Here is a 13,496-nt window from a genome sequence, read left to right on the forward strand (position 1 = left end):
GGTAAACTCTCACTCAAAAACTCCTTATACTGATAAGTTCCTGATGCTTTCAGGAGACCACTCAGAATCTAGAGATAGCTCATCCGATGAAACTGACGAGTTTGATCAGCTCTTGACTGATCACTGTCAGCTGAGGAAAATGTTCGAAGATCTCCTCAAGCAGAATCAGAAAATGGATAAGGAGATCAATGATGAACGAGCTAAGAATCAAACAATCATCTACTTTCCGGATGAAACGTATCTTGATCAGCTAATCATGGAGAACAGTCGACTGGAAGAAGAGCTCAGAATCTCCAACTCAGAATGTGAAAGAGCATCTCATGAAATCAAGAGGCTCAATCACAAACTGGAAGAAACAGTCAAGAACTGCATGATGCAGTCTCCCATTGATGAGGACTAGAATACTCATCAGCGCTGTACTTAGCAATACAGGAACATCTTACTTGATTACTATTACTGTTATCATTATTCTTATTGAACGAGGCCAACCAGCGCAGGTTTAATTGAAGACCTTAGATAATAAAGGGACTCGCCAGCGCAGACTACGGGATTTGGCGGCGCAGATTAAGGGACTCGCCAGCGCAGACTACGGAACTTGGCGGCGCAAATTACCCAGATTACTCGGCAGCGCAGATTAAGGGACTCGCCAGCGCAGACTACGGGACTTGGCGGCGCAGACTACCCAGGTTACTCGGCAGCAAAGACTAGCCTGCGCAGCTCAAGGGAGCTACTCAACATGAGCAACGAAGGACATCGCAAATGGATCAAGTCAAAACTAAAGTGTATTAAGGCATTAAAGGGCCTAAATCCAATTATTAGTGTTCATGGGCCTAGGGCATGTAGGGCTCACTCTCACATCTATAAATAGAAGGTTAGCAAGCATTAAAGGCATCATGATTGTTCATTTGTAATATGTAATTCTCTAAAAGTATAGTGAAAACAACGAAGAACTCCCGTGGAGGTAGATCATTTATGATCGAACCACGTACATCTTGTCTCGTTTATCGCGTTTATCGTTTTATAATTAGGGTAAAGTTTCTTATTTCATCAACTGGCGCTGTCTGTGGGAAATTGAGCTTAAGGCGTGAGTTTCGAGGAACATTCTTCTCGATTTTCAGAATTTCCAGATTCGGATTTACTGTTCATCGAATAAAGGGAGGAGGATTACTGTTCATCAAGGAAAATTTGGGAAATTAGGGATCTGGTACTGTTCATCGGGAGATTACTGTTCATCGAAAATTTGGGAAATTAGGGATATGGTTACTGTTCATCGAGAAAAAAAAGGGGAGGGAGGAAAGAATTCCACAAAAATCGAGTCTTAACTGTTCCAGAATCAAGGGCCGAGATTATCTCTCCCTGCCGTCCGATCTCTTACCCAGAAGCCCACCGCTGCGACTCCAAGATTCAGCGAATTCCACCATGCCGAGAAGAAAGACAAAAAAAGGGGAAGATAGGGATTCCGATTTCAGGGCTTATTTCGCGGCATCTTGCCAGAAATTCCTGACGACAGAGCCACCTTCCTGGCGAGCAACTTTCGGCAGCAATTGCTACCTCAGAATTTCGACGTACGTCGCCGCTAAGCACGGGGATGGCCTCCTTCTCTCAGAATCGGGGTTTGGTTCCATATCGGATCTAGTCCTCTCTCTGTTGTCGCTCTCTCTCTCTTGCACACAAACATAGATCGGGTCTCCTTCAATTCCAATTTTCACCTGGCCGAAGCCAACCACTGTGACTCATAGCTCATGAGTGCTCAAGGCGTTTTCTCCCGGAGCCGCAACTCAGTCAGGCAGCCCGCCTATTCGGCATGGTCATTGATTCACCTATCCAACGAACAATAATAGCTCGCAGACCATGGGCAGAGGGAAACCCCCCCCCCCCCATTTTTCTCAATTAATATGTATTCTTCTATTGTTATGTGCACGTCTGGGTTAATCTTGTGTTTCGATTGTCTTAATTATGGCTCAATCGAATCCTCAGAAATGCTACTCGTGGAGACCCTGCGCAGCCAGCTCGGCCATCATAATCAAATTCCCAGCAAAGACATCGAGACAGCTCAGCTGCGCCGCCAGCTCTATCGTCCTGACCAAGCTCCTGGTGAAGATACCGGGGCAGCGCAGCTACCCATTCAACACTGAAGTGTCACTCAAGGATTGAGAATGACATTTTGCTTCCAGGGAAGCTCGCCCGAAAAGTCTATACTAATCACTACTTGCTATCAATAACGAATTGCGGGAAAGAGAATCAAGGCTAAGTCTTCGATTCCTTTGCTCTAACTCGAATATTACGAAACGAGATTAACTTTGATTAACTTTGATTGAGAGTCTCATAGCATTATCAACTATTGGGGCTGACGACATTATGATTCTTGCTGTGATTCATAGTGCGATTATATGAAAGGCTAATAAACTTAGTTATCAGATATTGTGATTGCTTCATACTCAGCTATGAGAATTTCAGTTTTGATGTGGCCACTTTACTCATTTACTTATTTGTTCATTTATTGTTTCTTTAAAATTGGGTCCTGAAAGGTGTCAATGTTGGATAACATGTGCCCTCCGTTGTTGTGATTTTTACTTTAGTTCCAGGGTTGATCTCATTGCGATTCTGCTCTGATTTGGGATGGATAGTGGGAATAATTTCGCCATTGTGACTCTGTTTTCAAGTTAATGCATTACAACATTGATTCAATGTGTAGGGGACTTCAGCGCTGATATGGTTGCCAAGGACCTGGACTAAAGATGAAATCTGTGGGTAACCTTCGAGAGCAGCGCAGGAAGGTGATTGTCGGGGAAAAGGAAGATTCAGTATTGCTGCTCAGCCCGGGAAGAAATTCTCAATATTCACCCTTCTCCTCCGTTGTCAAGCTGCGCAGCCAGCTCCGGTCCTCCCTCTCCTCTGATGTTAAGCTGCGCAGCCAGCTCGGGCGCGCTCTTTTCCTCTACGGTTACTCAGCTGCGCAGCCAGCTCGGGCACGCTCTTATCCTCTATGGTTACTCAGCTGCGCAGCCAGCTCGGGCGCGCTCTTATCCTCTACGGTTACTCAGCTGCGCAGCCAGCTCTAGCACGCTCATTTTATTTCCAATTATGTTCTGATCTTGCTCTGCTTCTTGTGATTTGCTTGAGACTGCTGCTGCTAGGACTAATCGACATATGAACATTTGCATTTCTTGTTCTTTGCCTTCTTGATCATGTTTCGAAATCAGTCTACTATGATTGATTGTTTCTAAGGAAAATCCAGATGCTATAAGTATATGACAATTTTTCTTGATGTCTTTTGAATTCACATGTTGAGTAAACTACCATTTCTAATCTTGGATTCGCATGTTGGCATTTGTTTGCTTTAAACTAGATGAAGTTACATATACTTCCCAAGTAGCATGTACAAAGTATTCATGCATGAATTACTTGATCCCATATTGGATTGTTATGGGCGCATCAAGGGGCCGATTATTGGTTCGGTTATGGGAACACTTGAAAAATCATTAACACAACGTGAGACTTCGCCTAAGTTTGACTGATGAACTGCGGTTATTATTGCATAGATTTCAGGATTAATAGTGTATTTTCATTGCGACTTGATTGATTCTAAGAATGGGACATAGCACGATACGAGTCACATTGTTGAAAAGGCTTGCACTACATTCAATTTCCTATGAAGTTGAACTTGATCACGTTATTCGAACTCAATATGTTTCATGTTGAACTGAATCCTCAAAATTTTGTTTGCTTGTCTTGCTAATCTCTTGTGATTCTGCTATTTTTGGGCGCGAGGGATCAGTGGATAACACCATCCACAACTGGACCATTGACGAGAATTCAAGGTGCTCAACGGAGCTTGCCGTCTCCAAAGTCTCCCCTGCTCCGTGGAGCTTCGATGGGTACTCGCTAGTCAGGTGCTTCAAACCAGATTTGCAGCAAGGGTCCAGAGTTGATAGAGCTTCAATAGAGTTGCCTGCTCATTGCCATCAGCTTCAGTTCTTAGCAATGAATCATCGGGCCGCCTCTCTCCTTTGTTCTTGACCAGCCAGCGTAGGACAGAAGACAGTCCTCAATTTTTGGTTATGTACTTCTTCAAGCCTGAGTAACTAGTTTTGCTCGGGGATGGAATATTACTGCTGTCGCTTGTTAAGCTTTGCATTGCGTCTCTGATATGTTCTTGTTGTGTATCTTATATCTATTGTTGGGGATTCTGGGCTGGATGCTGTGAAGTTGCTATTTTTATCAGAGTGGAATATATTCCAGTCATTATCTTGACCTGCACAGATTACATTTGGATTGGTTGGCATGCACTCTACATAGGCTTCTGTCTACCTTTCATTTTTTTTAGCATCCCTTGCTGATTGTTGTTGCAAGCTGACTTGCTGGAAGAAGTGAATATGTCGACAGGACATGACAATGGCTTTCTTTCGTGTTATCTGCTCTTCTCAGCTTTTGATTTGCAGCCCTAGTCAAGTTATATAAGTTCTTTTGGTGTCTTCGTCTCCAATGCTTTTTGAATTTATAATTACTGTTGCTTATGAAATGAACAGGGAAGGCGAGGGATAGTTCATCAGCTGCGCCGCTGCGCTGATGCAGCGCAGGGAGAGCGAGGGATAGTTCATCAGCTGCTGCTGCGCTGATGCAACGCAGGGAGGGCGAGAGACAGTTCATCAGCTGCGCCGCTGCGCTGATGCAGCGCAGGAAGGGCGAGGGATAGTTCATCAACTATGCCGCTGCGCTGATGCAGCACTCCTGCTCAGCCCTATAAGTTTTATTAAAATTTTGATACGAAGAAAATTTCCGGTATGACAAGAAGACTAAGCACTACTGCTCCGCTCGGGAAGAAGTGTCCTTTGATTATGATTTTCCGGGGGATCGAGCTTGATTACATTACTTGACATCCATTCCTTAATATTCGAATTTGTAGTTTAACTATCAAATTTGTTGTTCCTTTTATGGTACCTGCACTGGAAATATACACACATATATGTACAGAATTTTGAACTCAACTTTGCTATGATCTTCTTCTAATTTTGGGACCAATATTGCTAGACTTTACTACGATGCGGCGGTAATCTCGGGAGTCGGGACGGATGCTATAACTTTGTTATGATCTTAAGACTGATTCGGTTCTAATTTTTGCAAACTCAGTCCTTTCTAGCTGCATTGTCATGATCAATCTGTTTGGGGGTCATTTGGAGATTAATTAAATTAGTTCTGTCCGGAGTATCTGCCTTCTTTGTTAACGAGTTTACAGCCCTGGGAAGGGCTCTCATATGTTACTAATACTTTTGCTTAAGAATTCCTACGGCGCAGGTTAAACATATTTTGGGAAAACATTTGAACAAATGTGATACACGCTATATTACAACACGGGAAACCCACTAAATAGTGATGATACAGGTACTTCGCAGAACTAAAGTTTCTTATACATGATCTTAGTTATCGAAGCACGTGAGCATGATTGGGATTTGAAAAATATTCTACTTGAACACTTGGGCATACTAGTGATTTATATCATCTTTGATGGGACTTGGGAATTTGATACTAAGTACACGAAGCTGCACACCTTCTGCATATGTGCCTAGGGCTAGAATATGAATTGACTAAGTACACGAAGCTGCATACTTTCTGCATATTAACTAGTACGAAGCTGCACACCTTCTGCATATGTGCCTAGGGCTTGAAACATAATTTGAATAACTTACTTCGGGACTATAGTCACGTCAGCGCTGCCACTAGCATCACAAGTAAAGACACCAAGCACAAATATACACATAACATGTTTAGTTGAATCATGCACATGTTACTAAGGGGGGGAGTGGAGTATATGCCACCATGTGTGTTTTCTCAAAAAACTTAGCAAGATATCTGAGCCTTAACGGCAACTAAGCCGCGTAGCGGATATTAAAACCTTAAATGGTAACTTAACCACGATCCAGAACTGTAAAACTCAGAATATATCTGAGCTTTCTCAGCGCAGCCAGGACAGGCTATCTCAGCCTGCACAGCTATCAACCTCAGAATGTATCTGAGCTTTCTCAGCGCAGCCAGGACAGGCTATCTCAGCCTGCGCAGCTATCAACCTCAGAATGTATCTAAGATTTCCCAGCGCAGCCAGGACAGGCTATCTCAGCCTGCGCAGCTATCAACCTCAGAATGTATCTGAGCTTTCTCAGTGCAGCCAGGACAGGCCATCTCAGCCTGCGCAGCTATCAACCTCAGAATGTATCTGAGCTATCTCAGTGCAGTCAGAGTAATTATATCAGCGCAACCAGTATGACTATCTCAGCGCAGTCAGAGCAGCTATTTCAAGTACAGGGAAAACAGTTATCTCAGTTATCCCGGTCGGCGCAGATTATCCGAGTCGTTGTCAGTTCACAGTGTCTATGCTCCGCGCAAAAATATTGTAAGCCGCGAATGTTAGACATGGTTCTTTGATTGTCTATGCTCCGCGCAAAAATATCGTAAGCCGCGAAAGTTAAACAGGGGCATTAATTGCACAATTCAAGGCATCAATTGCAAAATTCAAGGCATTAATCGCAAAATTCAAGGCATTAATTGCACAACTCAATGCATTAATTGCACAACTCAAGGCATTAATTGCACAACTCAAGGCATTAATTGCACAATTCATGGCATTAATTGCAAAATTCAAGGCATTAACTGCATAACTCAAGGCATGAATTGCAAAATTCAAGGCATTAACTGCATAACTCAAGGCATTAATTGCAAAATTCAAGGCATTAATTGCATAACTCAAGGCATTAATTGCAAAATTCAAGGCATTAACTGCATAACTCAAGGCATTAATTGCAAAATTCAAGGCATTAATTGCACAACTCAAGGCATTAACTGCACGATGAAGGCCTCAATGTCTATGCTCCGCGCAGAAACATCGTAAGCCGCGAAAGTTAGACTGAGGATGAGCCTTAAGGGGCAATTCAGCCGTTCTCCCGGGTCACTCCTCGGCACCGGTTTTTCAACCCTACTCGGGGGCATTCTCAACTCTTCCAAGTCTTCAACAATCGTGCTTGACTTCTAAAGTACGCGCACGACACTGGGGGGGGAGTAGGGGGTTATTCCCCCATCACCTCTTATATCCTATTTTTTAGGGATAAAAAAATTCAAAACCTAAGGGAAAAGGGGCTGTTCGTTGACACGGCTGTAATTGCCTAAGTACAAAGCTTCCGGAGCTGCCTTAGCACGAGCACAATGATAATAATCAAAAAGTGGCTTAATGAACACGTTAGAAAGGGAATTTCTTCATTGTTGTTCTTACTGTTGTTATTCTAAATATCTTGACAGGGTCGGGATATTTCTGGTGTTGACAAAATAGCAGGGATGTAACGTTCTATCATTGATTATTTTTGCAAACTCACAAGTATCCGATTTGTGATAAGTTACAGGGCTGCAGGGCTAAAAAACACTTGGACCCTACTCGGGAGAGCAGCACAGCGCTGACTCTATACCGCATACCACTGGTTGAACACGAAGAAGACATAGTTCAACCAGACTAGGGGAGGAATAGCTGATGAGGACTAGAATACTCATCAGCGCTGTACTTAGCAATACAGGAACATCTTACTTGATTACTATTACTGTTATCATTATTCTTATTGAACGAGGCCAACCAGCGCAGGTTTAATTGAAGACCTTAGATAATAAAGGGACTCGCCAGCGCAGACTACGGGATTTGGCGGCGCAGATTAAGGGACTCGCCAGCGCAGACTACGGGACTTGGCGGCGCAAATTACCCAGATTACTCGGCAGCGCAGATTAAGGGACTCGCCAGCGCAGACTACGGGACTTGGCGGCGCAGACTACCCAGGTTACTCGGCAGCAAAGACTAGCCTGCGCAGCTCAAGGGAGCTACTCAACATGAGCAACGAAGAACATCGCAAATGGATCAAGTCAAAACTAAAGTGTATTAAGGCATTAAAGGGCCTAAATCCAATTATTAGTGTTCATGGGCCTAGGGCCTGTAGGGCTCACTCTCACATCTATAAATAGAAGGTTAGCAAGCATTAAAGGCATCATGATTGTTCACTTGTAATATGTAATTCTCTAAAAGTATAGTGAAAACAACAAAGAACTCCCGTGGACGTAGATCATTTATGATCGAACCACGTACATCTTGTCTCGTTTATCGCGTTTATCGTTTTATAATTAGGGTAAAGTTTCTTGTTTCATCACCCATGATGAGCAACTTTCCATCGAAAGGTCTGGTCAACAGCATCGGAGGAAAGGTTGCAGCTGCCAAAGGAAATGATATCATGATCATCTCAAAGGACGATCCTTCTGAAATCACAACCTCAGAAGAATCAAGAGATCATGATATGGATGAAGTTCGCAAGCGCAGACTGATGGCTAGATCAAATGTTCCACCTCCACGAAGCTTCAGACGAGCTAAGGAGGCCGCCAACCAGATCATTCTATTGAAAAGGCTGGAAAGCAGATTTCAGTCAAAGTTCCGGGAAGGAACATCAGGAGTCAAGAAGAATCTTCCTCACCAATCCAGGGGGAAGAAAAGCCACATCAGTCAGAAACTGACATCCACAGTTCAGTTTCAGAAGGAACAACATCCGTGGAGACCAAGCAATGCTGAGTCCAGACGAACCAAGAGCCATCCTCGACAACAAGCTACTGGACATCAGCCAAGTCTCCAAAAGTCTGCAAAGACTCGAGTATCTCAGGGAAGATACTTCGCCGAGCAAAGAAGACCTCAACCACTCATCAGACAGAACTGCTACAAGAGTGAGGCCTTCAAAAGGATTTCTCAACAGAAGAATGCTCATGTGCCACCTGAAGCGCCAACGACATCGATCAGACATTCAACAAAGCGCAAGAGATCAGCCAGACCAATTCTGAAGCAGATATGGGTTCCAAAGGGAACTCGAGATAACATCGAAGGACCCAAAGCTTGATTGGGTGCCTGAAGCAACTCTTCCTTGCAGGTCAATGTCAGGAAACATAAAAAGAAGGAAGAGGCCAAAGCTTCAATCAGAACGTGGTATCTGGACAATGGCTGTTCGAAACACATGACGAGCTACAAAGAATATCTATCTCAGTATGTTGAGAAAGCTGGATCCAAAGTTGCATTCGGAGATAACTCAATTGGAGAAACAAAAGGCTACGGTGTGCTCAACATGGGTAACGCCAGTATCAGTAATGTTAGCTTTATTTCTGGTCTTAAACATAATCTGTTGTCTGTGAGTCAATTTTGTGACAGTGGTTTCACAGTGAAGATCAAGAAGGATGAATTCACTGTTAAAAACAATCAGAAGAAGGTGGTTCTGAAATGATTTAGACAAGGAAGTCTCTACGTCGTTTCTTGGGAAGACAGCCCACCAGAAACGTGCCTCATCAGCAAGAGCAGGTCGGAGCTCAATTGGCTATGGCACAAGAGACTCAACCATCTCAACTTCAAGACGATTAACAAACTTGCTAAGCATCAGCTGGTAGAAGGTCTTCCTTCTATTGTATTCCAGAAGAAGCAAGAATGTGAAGCATACCTCAGAGGAAAGCAAACGCGGATGTCATTCAAGTCAAAGTCAGGACACTTCTCTGAAAGGATTCTGCATCTACTTCACATGGATCTGTTTGGCCCGATCACTCCAAGAAGCTACAACGGTAGGAAGTATACCTTAGTAGTCGTTGATGATTATTCACGATATACTTGGGTTATATTTCTCTTCAAGAAGAAAGAGACACTGGAGGAACTGCCAAAGCTGCTGAGAAGACTGAGCGTTTAAAAGGAAGTCAACATCATCAGCATCAGATCAGATCGTGGGACTGAGTTCCTCAATACTGTCATTCGTAAGTATTGTGATGAACAAGGAATCAGTCATCAAACTTCTGCAGCAAGAACTCCACAGCAGAACGGAGTTGCAGAAAGAAGAAACCGGTCTCTAAAGGAAGCAGCAAGGACGATGCTAACCGAGTCAAAACTCCCCTTGAAGTTTTGGGCCGAAGCAGTCAACAACGCATGCTACACGCAGAATCGCTTCTTCCTCACTCAGAGACATGGAAGAACTCCATACGAGTTATGGAAGAACAGAAAGCCATCGATTGCCTACTTTCATGCTTTCGGTTCTAAGTGTTTCATACACAACAATGATAAGAAGATGTTAAACACTTTCGATAGCAAAGCCGATCCAGGAGTTTTCCTTGGATACTCTAGAACAGAACGTTCAAGTAAAGCCTATCGAGTGTTTAATACTCAAACTCTTTGTGTTGAAGAAACACCTCATGTGATCTTTGATGAGTCTACAGATGGTTTCAGGGAACAAGGTGCTGAAAAGTATGTTCAGATCGCTGAAGGTTCCAAAGCTGAAATCCACAACATCGAGCCCTCTACTGTCTTGGTGTGGGGATCTGGCAAAGATGAAGATACTGAAATGCTTCAGTATCAGAAGATCAACCAAAGGTCTGAAGATCAGACTAGAGCCAATACAGATGGCATCAGTCAAGGGGGAACTCCAGTTGCTGAAGATCGAGTTGAACGCGCAGAAGCCGCTCCAGCTCAACTCTCCCCTGCTCCAGAAGGTGCTCAACACCCCAGAGCAATTCTGACCGAAGAAGCCCCACCTTCCCCAGAAAAAATCAAGAAGTATCGAAGATGGTTTGAACTCCACTCAAAGGAGAACATCATTGGAAAACCATCAGATGGCGTCAAGACTCGGAGATCAATGTGCAACCTCGTCTTCGACATCAATCAGAACTGCATCAATGAAGATAAGAATTTCAGCTGTTTCTTATCAACTACAGAGCCCAAGGTTATTGAAGAAGCTCTGAAGTCTACAGAGTGGGTCATCGCAATGCTAGAGGAACTCAATGAATTCAACCGGAATTCAGTTTGGGAGCTTGTGGATCGACCAGACGATGCAAAGGTGATTGGCTTGAAATGGATTTTCAAGAACAAGGAAGACGAAGAAGGAAACGTTGTGAGAAACAAAGCAAGGCTAGTGGCTAAAGGATACAGTCAAGAAGAAGGAATCGACTACGACGAGACGTTCGCCCTAGTTGCCAGATTGGAAGCATTCAAACTCTTCTTAGCCTTCGCAGCTCACAAAGGTTTCAAGGTACACCAAATGGATGTCAAGTGCGCATTTCTCAATGGAGTGCTCACAGATGAAGTCTATGTAGAACAGCCTCCAGGGTTTGAGGTTGCTGGACCAGAAAAGGTGTACAAGCTGAAGAAAGCGCTCTATGGGTTGAAGCAAGCACCAAGAGCGTGGTATGATACTCTCTCGGAGTATCTCGTTGAACAAGGCTTCAAAAAGAAATCTGTGGACAGAACTCTGTTCACTCTCAAACAAGGAGAAGATCTCTTGCTTGTTCAAATTTATGTCGATGACATAATTTTCGGATCCAAATCCGAACGCATGTGCAAGAAGTTTGCTGACATCATGACCAACAAGTTTCAAATGTCCATGATGGGAGAAATGAATTTCTTTCTCGGATTGCAAGTCAAGCAGACCAACGAAGGAATACTGATCAGCCAGTCCAAGTATGCCAATGAGCTGATAGCTAAGTTCGGTATTCAGCACATGAAGTCAGTCAAGATCCCGATGAACACAAACTGGAAAGTTGATCCAGGTTTAGAAGGAAAATCTGTGTCTTCGAAGAAGTACAGAGAAATCATTGGATCTTTGCTGTATTTGACTGCGAGCAGACCAGATATCGCATTTGCAGTCGGGGTATGTGCAAGATATCAATCAGATCCTAAAGAAGCTCATTTGGATGCAGCTAAGCGGATACTGAGATATCTCAAAGGCACACCCAATCTAGGATTGTGGTATCCAGCAGACGACGACACCAAGCTCACCGGATATTCAGATTCAGACTTCGGTGGATGCAAGCTTGATCGCAAATCAACCTCCGGAACATGTCAATTCCTAGGCAACAAGCTCATCTCTTGGTTTTCAAAGAAGCAGACTTCAGTCGCCACCTCTACAACTGAAGCTGAATATGTTGCTGCCGGAAGCTGCTGCTCACAAATCCTGTGGTTAGTCCATCAACTAAAGGACTATGGGATCGACGAAAAGGAAGTTCCTATCTATTGCGACAGCTCCAGTGCTATTGCAATCTCCCAGAATCCAGTTCATCACACCAGAGTAAAGCATATTGAAATTCGACATCACTTCATTTGTGATCATGTCGAAAAGAAGAATGTCTCTGTGGAATGGATTCCCACTACTATTCAGAGAGCGGACCTGCTGACCAAGGCTCTTCCAGAAGAGAGGTTCAATGATCTTTGTGTAAAGATCGGCCTCATCAACCCTGAAGAGTGATGTTGTGTTTGAAGATTTTCTCAAACAGTCACGATGACTGGTGGTCAACCAACTGCTGCTTCTACGATCGCCGACGTGGAAAGCAATGAAGTCCGAATGCTCATCTGAAGAAGAAGTCATCCTGTTAAATCAACCAGGATCACGTGGTATCAACTGACTACTATGATCAGTTGATCAGTAAGTATTTTAAATGCTTACTTTTCAAAATCAGTTATTTCAGTTATGAGCTTTAAGTTTTTAGTTCAAAATCTTTTCTCTAACTGATCAGTTTCTTTTAAAAAAAACTTTAACTGATTGATGGATTGTTGGAAAATGGAATATCCGAGAAGGACAAGATTTTTATAAAGTGAAAATCTGTTTTGATTGAACTTGTCCTGATCTTTTTGCCAAAAATCCTTCCAACCTTTTTGCATCTGCAATAAAATTTCTTGAAAAGCTCATTGACATGACAGTATGTAATGATGCCTTTCAACTTTTTAGAAAACACAGTCCCTCGCAGTGACGGCGGACACGAATTTTCTCTTCAATTGCATTTTAGGCACAGTTTTCGAAAAACCTTTCATCTTCTACATGGTTCACTTTTTATCTATTTATACCATGTTGTCTTCACGGTTTTTCTGCATCAACTAACAACTCTCCACAGCCTTCACTGTGAGAAAAAGTTTCAATTGTTTCAAAAGTTGCAGAGAAAATTTGTTCCGACTAAAGGAGAAATCTATGACTGCAAAGTCATGGAGTGGAAGAATGACGCTCACATACCTGGTCTTCACCGGACCCTTCCACTGGATCTCAACGTTTCTCCGGCGTCAAAGTTTGCTCTACCCTCACTTGTATCCAACGAAGCGAGCGTCTTCTATCCTCATGCCCGGAGCATCGGCTTGAAGTATCTGTCTGAAATAACACAGACTTTATCGTCTTCACAGAAAGGCCTCTCGCCCACTGTGAAGCTTCGATGCCAAGCAACAACAATGAGCAGGAGCTCGTTGTCAACCGGCGCAACATCGACAGTGTCTATCCTCACGATAGCCACTCAGTCGATTTTCCTCATCCACACACTTCTCTTCTGATGCCTCTTTCTCTTCACCTTCAACCCTCTCCTCAACCTCCTTTGGTTTGCATGATTGTTGCTCTCTTCCTCAACATCTCGAGAGCCATGCAAACCTGATCCCACCCCGTTCTCCGCCTCCTTCATCCCTCCTCTCCTCACTCTTCATTTTTTTT

General features: G+C 43.5%; 1 long non-coding RNA gene across 2 annotated transcripts; it reads left to right on the forward strand.

The window, feature by feature from the left end:
- The first annotated feature begins 984 nt into the window (after window positions 1-984).
- On the forward strand, window positions 985-8,084 carry LOC131013939 (uncharacterized). 2 transcript variants are annotated; one of them, XR_009097913.1, is made up of 3 exons: window positions 985-5,382; window positions 7,383-7,540; window positions 7,622-8,084. It is a non-coding gene; the product is annotated as an uncharacterized LOC131013939 (long non-coding RNA). The 2 variants fall into 2 exon arrangements; XR_009097912.1 differs by having other exon boundaries at window positions 7,389-7,540.
- Window positions 8,085-13,496: the final 5,412 nt, after the last annotated feature.

This window comes from Salvia miltiorrhiza, chromosome 3 (assembly GCF_028751815.1).
Source record: "Salvia miltiorrhiza cultivar Shanhuang (shh) chromosome 3, IMPLAD_Smil_shh, whole genome shotgun sequence".
Classification (NCBI taxonomy): domain Eukaryota; kingdom Viridiplantae; phylum Streptophyta; class Magnoliopsida; order Lamiales; family Lamiaceae; genus Salvia; species Salvia miltiorrhiza.